Source organism: Callorhinus ursinus, unplaced genomic scaffold (assembly GCF_003265705.2).
Source record: "Callorhinus ursinus isolate GAN/ISIS: 27379988/994484 unplaced genomic scaffold, GSC_fseal_2.0 scaffold2, whole genome shotgun sequence".
NCBI classification, from domain to species: Eukaryota; Metazoa; Chordata; class Mammalia; order Carnivora; family Otariidae; genus Callorhinus; species Callorhinus ursinus.
This window is the reverse complement of record NW_027397064.1, coordinates 75,086,534-75,093,860: the sequence shown is the minus strand read 5'-3', so window position 1 is coordinate 75,093,860 and position 7,327 is coordinate 75,086,534.

The window sequence follows — 7,327 nt, the reverse complement described above, 5'->3', positions numbered from 1 at the left end:
CTATTTTTAACTTCTTGAGGAACATCCATACTGTTTTCCAGAGTGACTGCACCAGTTTGTATTCCCACCGATAGTGTTAAGAGGGTTCCTTTTTCTCCACATCCTTGTCAACACTTGTTTCATGTGTTTTTGATCTTAGCCATTCTGACAAGTGTGAGGTGATAGCTCATTTTAGTTTTGATTTGCATTTCTCTGATGATAAGTGATGATGAGCATCTTTTCATGTGTCTGTTGGCCATCTGGATGTCTTCTTTGAAGAAATGTCTGTTCATGTCTTCTTCCTATTTTTAATTGGATTATTTGTTTTTTGGGTGTTGAGTTGTGTAAGTTCTTTATATATTTTGGATACTAACCCTTTATCAGATATGTCATTTGCAAATATCTTCTCCCATTCTGTAGGTTGTTTTTCAGTTTTGTTGATTGTTTCCTTCTCTGTGTAGAAACTTTTTATTTTGATGATGTCCCAATAATTTATTTTTGCTTTTTTTCTTTTGCCTCAGGGGACTTATCTAGAAAAAGTTACTACAGCCATTGTCAAAGAAATTACTGCCTATGCTCTTTTCTAGGATTTTATGGTTTCCTGTCTCTTACTTAGGTCTTTCATCCATTTTGAACTTATTTTTGTGTATGGTATAAGAAAGTGGTCCAGTTTCATTATTTTGCATGTTGCTGTCCAGTTATCCCAACACCATTTGTTGAAGATACTTTTTTTCCATTGGATATTCTTTCCTGCTTTGTCAAAGATTAATTAACCATATAATTGTGGATTTAGTTCTGGATATTCTGTTCTATTGATCTATATGTCTATTTTTGTGCCAGTACCATACCATCTTGATTACTACTGCTTTGTAATATAACTTGAAGTCTGGAATTGTGATACCTCCAGCTTTGCTTTTCTTTTTCAAAATTGCTTTGGCTATTTGAGGTCTTTCTGCCATAGCCTTTTAAGAAATTAATAGGGAATCACTATTTTAAAATTCTCCCAACCTCGGGTGCCTGGGTGGCTTCAGTGGGTTAAGTGTCTGACTTTGGCTTGGGTCACGATCCCAGGTTCCTGAGATTGAGCCCTGTGTCGGGCTCCCTGCACATAGGGAGTCTGCTTGTCTCTCTGCCCCTTCTCCTCCCTCCCACTGTGCTCTCATTCTCTCTCAAATAAATAAATAAAATCTTAAAAAAAAAAACCTCTCGATGATGGACTCTGAAAAACAAACTGAGGGTTCTAGAGGGGAGGGGGTGGGGGGATGGGTTAGCCTGGTGATGGGTATTAAAGAGGACATGTTCTGCATGGAGACTGGGTGTTATACGCAAATAATGAATCATGGAACACTAGAGTATAAGCAAACATTTATTTCAGGATCCTAATATTTCTCATATCTTAGAGCGGGGGTCAGCAAACTATAGCCTATAGGCCAAAACCACCTGCCACCCATTTTTATAGATCGAAGTTCTATTGGAGCATAGCCCTGTTCATTCATTTACATATTATCTATAGTGGAGTTGAGTTGTTGTGACAGAGACTGTATGTTCTGCAAAGCCTAAAATATTAACTACTTGGCTCATTATAGAATGAGTTCACTGACTTCTGGTTTACAGTATTAGGATTGTAGTCTTTTCCAGACTAAATCTTTTTTTTTAAAGATTTTATTTATTTATTTGAGAGAGAGAGCGAGCGAGTGGGGGGAGGGACAGAGGGAGAGGGAGAGAGAGAATCCCAGGCCAACTCCACACTGAGCATGGAGCCCTACGCAGGGATTGATTCCATGACCCTGAGATCACGACCCTAGCTGAAATCAAGAGTTGGCTTAACCGACTGGGCCACCCAGGCACCCCCCAAAACTAAATCTTTTATGTACACAATTGTACATCTGCTTTTTTATTTTTTTGGCACATCTGCTTATCACCTGTTATTTATGTAATATTTTCTTCAAATAGATCCATCATTTTTTAGTTATTTTATAAAAAGCTTTATGTTATTTAAATAAAAACATTAGTAAAACAATAGAAATGGAAGATATTTATGAAAGCATATATGCTTGAAATGAATTTATTATTAAACTCTAGCTGAATATTATTCCCTGCCAGTCTGAAAACTGCTATCTTAGGTAATAAAGAAGATTTTCAATTGTTGGAGAGATAATAAAGGCATTCTTGGCACCCAAAATGAAACCTTAATCTTGTTTTAGTCAGAAAGATTGAGAATTGAAAAGGAGAGCACCGTTTTCTCATTACATGGAATTCATGCTTTCACTTAATGATACCTCTGAGTATCTCCTACAATAATCTTAAGTTTCACCTCTAATCTTGTATATCTGCAGTGAATATGCACCATACACACCTGGATAAAGAACAGTAATGGATGCTGACACTGGCTAACAGTATATGTAGAGTGTATCTTTGCCAGGCATCCTTGTAAGAGCTCTGTGCGCACAAACTTATATAGTTCTCACAACAAGCTTGAAAATAGGTTCTACTTTCTTTCCCATTGTACTGATGTGACAATTAAGGCAGAAGGAGGCTGGTAACTTGCTCAAGGTCCCTTTGACTAATAAAAGGCAAAGCCGGCAATGAGGCAGTAATCGAGGGTTAGGAACGTGGGCTTGACCCCCAGTTGTGCTTCTTGAGATCAGTTGTGAGTTTTCACTTTTGTCTCTGCATTATAGATATTTTAGTAGGGATTTGTGAGAAATTTCTGTTTAAAACTACTATCTTATTAAGACAACACTCTTATTTTATGTATTTTTCTAAAACTGAGGTTTGAGTTTCAAACTTTCAAGTTTGAGGTTGCTGAGAATGAACATTAATGAATAAAAAGTGACAATATGATGCTTTTTTCTTCTATATTAGTGAAATATTTTTAAAGTTGTAAAATGTCCAGTTCTCTAAAGATGCAATAAAATTCTTGAGATTATATGTTACATTAATAAATTTGTGGTGACAATGTAATTTGGTAGAGCGGTTTTGGTAAATAAGTATGAAATGTGTTTTAAGGACCATAATAAAATTTGTTTCCTTAAACCCCAAGTTCAACTATGGGGATTCTATTGTGATGAAGTAATACAAATAATATTAGCATTAAACATAATTTGGAAACAAGCAAACAAAAAGCCAATAGAATCTTTAGAATCAAATGGACTCCAGAATGTGAGTATCTTGCCTGTCCATAGTGAGATGATGATAGGCTTCAGAATGTGCTATCTCAAAATATGGCACCTTGACATATTGAATATTTTAAGCAGAAGGAGTTTGAGAAAACAGCAGAAGCAGGAAGGTCACTGTTGGTCATAAAACTCTTTTGTGAGAGGTGCCCTCCCTGTACTGGAGGCAAGGAGCACCTTATCTCTGAAGACAAAGGACACCATCAAGAAGAATCCTAACAAACAAGCCTTGCTCAGTTTCCCCCAGTTCACTATACTTACCTCACACACCTCAACCAATCATATTTCTCCATGACTGTCCACTCTTCATTAAACCTAGCCTAAATATACTCAGGTTTAACTATTCTTCCACTCTGTGTTTCCTGATGAGGGATTCTGTGTCACATAAAACTTATGTTAAATAAATTTGTATGCTTTTCTCTTGTTAGTCTGCTAGTTTGATTTTCAGACCCAGTCAGGGACCCTAAGAGAATTGAGGAAAACTTTTTCCCCCCAACACTGGCAACAGACTGAAGACATAATTAATATAGCATCTGAACCGAAGAGTAGAGAAAATGGTATTTTTACTCAGAGGGAGCTAATTATATAGGCCAGGTGAGAGTTCCCACTTCAGTTTGGGCTTTTGTATTTTCAGTGGTACCAAATTTGGAAAAAAACATGGCCAGGTATGGCAGAAAGAGCCAGACTACATTTGATTTCTGGCTCTGCCCCTGAATGGTTTTAGGTTGCTTAACCTTCCTGAGTCTTGGTTCCTAATCATCAAACAGAGATTAAAAAAAAAAACAAACCTATCCTGTTTTAAGTACTAAATGAGACAATGTGTATAAAGAGTCTCAGGAACATGGTTCTTTCAAGAAATGCTAGCTATTTTCCTTCTCCTGTTTTGCTTTCTTTAACATGTAGTGAAGCAAGAAGACCAAACCAATTGGGACTGAATAACAGCTGAGGGTGTTTGCCTTGCCTAAGGTGTGACAATTCTCTTTGTGATGTGAAAGCAGTGTTTTTTACTTTTTGCCACCAAACATTAAATTTGATTCAAATTTCAAGTTCAGTGTGAAATAATCTTCATTCGTATGCAAACACCAAGTAACTCAGTAGTAGAGGACCAAAGCTACTAGGAGTTGAACCAGCCTCTGACATTTCTTAGCCCTGTGACCTTCAGCAAGTTAAATGTTCCATGCCTTAGTTTCTTCATCTGTAAAATGAGGATAATAAGAGTACATCACTCAGAAGGCTAGGAAAACTTAGATTTTGATTTTATAGATTAATAACACTGTCTGATACATATAGACACTCTATATATTGTTAGAAAATACTTTGACATTTCTTAAAAATGTCAGTGAAGCAATAATTTTAAGTCTTCTTAAAGCTGTTGGTAAACATTGTTTTATCATTGTATCACAAGTCCTCCATTTATGAGCTCTTAAATGACGATAAACGCTGGATTCAACTCTGCTGTCTTTAGTCTTCATGAAGTACATGTTACCTTGTTGTCAAGGTAACAGGATTTAAGTAGTTTTTGTAAAATGAGAATGGGGATCATTAAAAAAAATAGCACCAGGAAATACTTTAGAAAGGGATATGGCTTAATAAGAGACTTTTAATGAAGCAAAAGTGGCTAAGTTTCCTTGAAGGCAGAGAATCAATTGCTCTGCAGTTCAGTTGCTTTATTGAAAGTCACCTGTATTTTCAAACAAGAGGTTGGCATTTAATATCCCATAATAATGGGGCAGAACTTTTGAGAGTGAGAACATGAGGAGCTGGTACAGATTTTTTCCCTTGAAAAAAGGATATAAAATAGCAGTAGATTTCACTGACTTATGTTGGGGGAAAAATGGTATGTGAAGAGATTTGACAGAATGAGTCTTAGCAGTATGAAGGGTATACCTATATAATCATTTCACCTAGCTTCACTGTTCAAATTCTGGAGCCAACTACACTCAGGTGCTAAGTTAAAACTTAATAATAAAACGAATCTAGGGAAATCTAATTTGGAAACACATAGTCTTATTTATACATTACCTAATTTAAATTGTTCAGAGGAAGAACTTATGCAATTTTGGCTTTCTACCATGCATCCACTAGTTATGTTTTTTTTTTAAATTTTATTATGTTATGTTAATCACCATACATTACATCATTAGTTTTTGATGTAGTGTTCCATGATTCATTGTTTGCATATAACACCCAGTGCTCCATTCAGTACGTGCCCTCTTTAATGCCCATCACCAGGCTAACCCATCCTCCCACCTCCCGCCCCTCTAGAACCTTCAGTTTGTTTCTCAGAGTCCATAGTCTCTCATGGTTCATCTCCCCCCCTGATTTACTCCCCTTCATTTCTCCCTTCCTACTATGTTATGTTAAAGTAGGCAGTTAGTTGGGTTCTAACAGGGTACCTGGAGGCCAGCATAGAGGAAGTCATGACTAGCTATGGGAAAAGTCAGAGGCCTGTCTTGGCAGCACTCCACAAGAGGCCAGATCAAACCAGACAGGTCCAAGATGGTCGGTGCCATGACAGATGACAGGAAACCCCTGACTACATAAGGAAGAAAAAGCCCAGAACCCGGCTTCCAAGAAATCCCGACTCCAAATAATGAATATTCCACCCCCTAGTTAACAATTGTCGTTAAAAGAAACCCTGAACCGAAGGCATAGTGCATAGTTCTCTTGCATTTCCCTGCCCCGCATCTCCAGTGTACTTTCACTGTAATAAACTGTCCTGCTTATATTGCTTGTCTGCTATATTGTGTGTCTGTCCTAGAATTCTTTCTTGTGATGAGACCAAGAACCTTTGGTGGCACCTTGGGACAGGCTAGATCAAAGCCCCAGAGCCTGGGGTCTTCCCAGTTTATCTGGCAACAGTTATAAGAACAAAAATGTGTTTATTTTATTTTGGAGATGCCAAGAAAAGAGGAATGTATGAGAAAAAAAGAGCAAGGAATATGAGATGTTTATAGCTTTTTATTAATTGTGTTTTGATCTTAATATAATACATACTGTTTAGTTAACCTGATAACTATATCTTAAAAACATGTTAGTGATCCTAATTGTGTGGAGCAGTCAGGGTCTTGACTGCAATTAATAGAAATTGACTCTAGTTTGTTTTTTTTTTTAAATAATAAAAAAGGCAGTCCCACTTGAGCTCAGTTTTGGACTCCATGCTGATGGCCAATGCCACCAAAAATGATTCTAGCCATTCTCTTTTCTTTGCCCCCCTTGCTCCAGGTTCAAAGTCCTGGGCAGAGAGCCAGCTGGCTGAGCCTGGGTCACATGCTTGTGCCCTGGCTGCAGGGGTGAGGAGCTGAACCATCTGCTTCCCCTTAGATGCCATAGTGGGTGGATGAGAACTTGCTTCCTACCAAGTCACACACTGAGGTCTCCCCTATGTTAGGAAGGAAGTGTAGATACTGAGTAAACAATAACAACAAATACCTAGTGTGTAATTTTTAATAACTAGAAAAAATAAAGGACTAGAATCAAGTTGTTTTATGTATGTGCCATATATACGGTGGGCTATACCTGTCTGAGAACTCAGGAACTTGAATTGCAGTTAATATCTTATTAGAAATATGTCCCCTCCTGGATGTCCTGGAAGTGTAGCTCCATCCCACTCAAGGTGATTTAAAGGCTTCTGGCAAGCAAAGTATCCCTCTTTCCTTACCCATGGGGAAGGAAGGAAGTAGAAATAGCTTGAACACTAGACTCTTCTAAAGGTAACATCTTCTCTCTCTCTAGTCTGGCCTTAAATTGACTAGGTGATATTCGTAGAACCGATCCTGTTAGAAGTCCTCTCAGAATGCTCCACAGGGAGATGTCTTGTACCAGCTGCTGGTGGTTATTAGAACTTAGAATGTGGATGTAGAGCATCTTTTATTCTCAGCTTGGGGTCTTAGTCTTGATTCCACACAACAGGAGAAATTCCTGTTTTTACCCACTAGCTTATAGTCAGTGCTACTGAGGAGAATAGAATAAGTGGATCGGATAAATGGCACTCATAGACAGGATAAAAGAAATCTGTCTTGAGAGAAAAGAATCTGCAGTTGGAAGGGCACAGGGTATGCTAGGGAAAAGATGGTAGAGTAGGACCAATATCAAGCTATAGCCTAGAGACATTCCTGAATTTCAAGGACTTAGAAATGATTCTCAGGGCAAAAGAAAAATGATAACCCAGT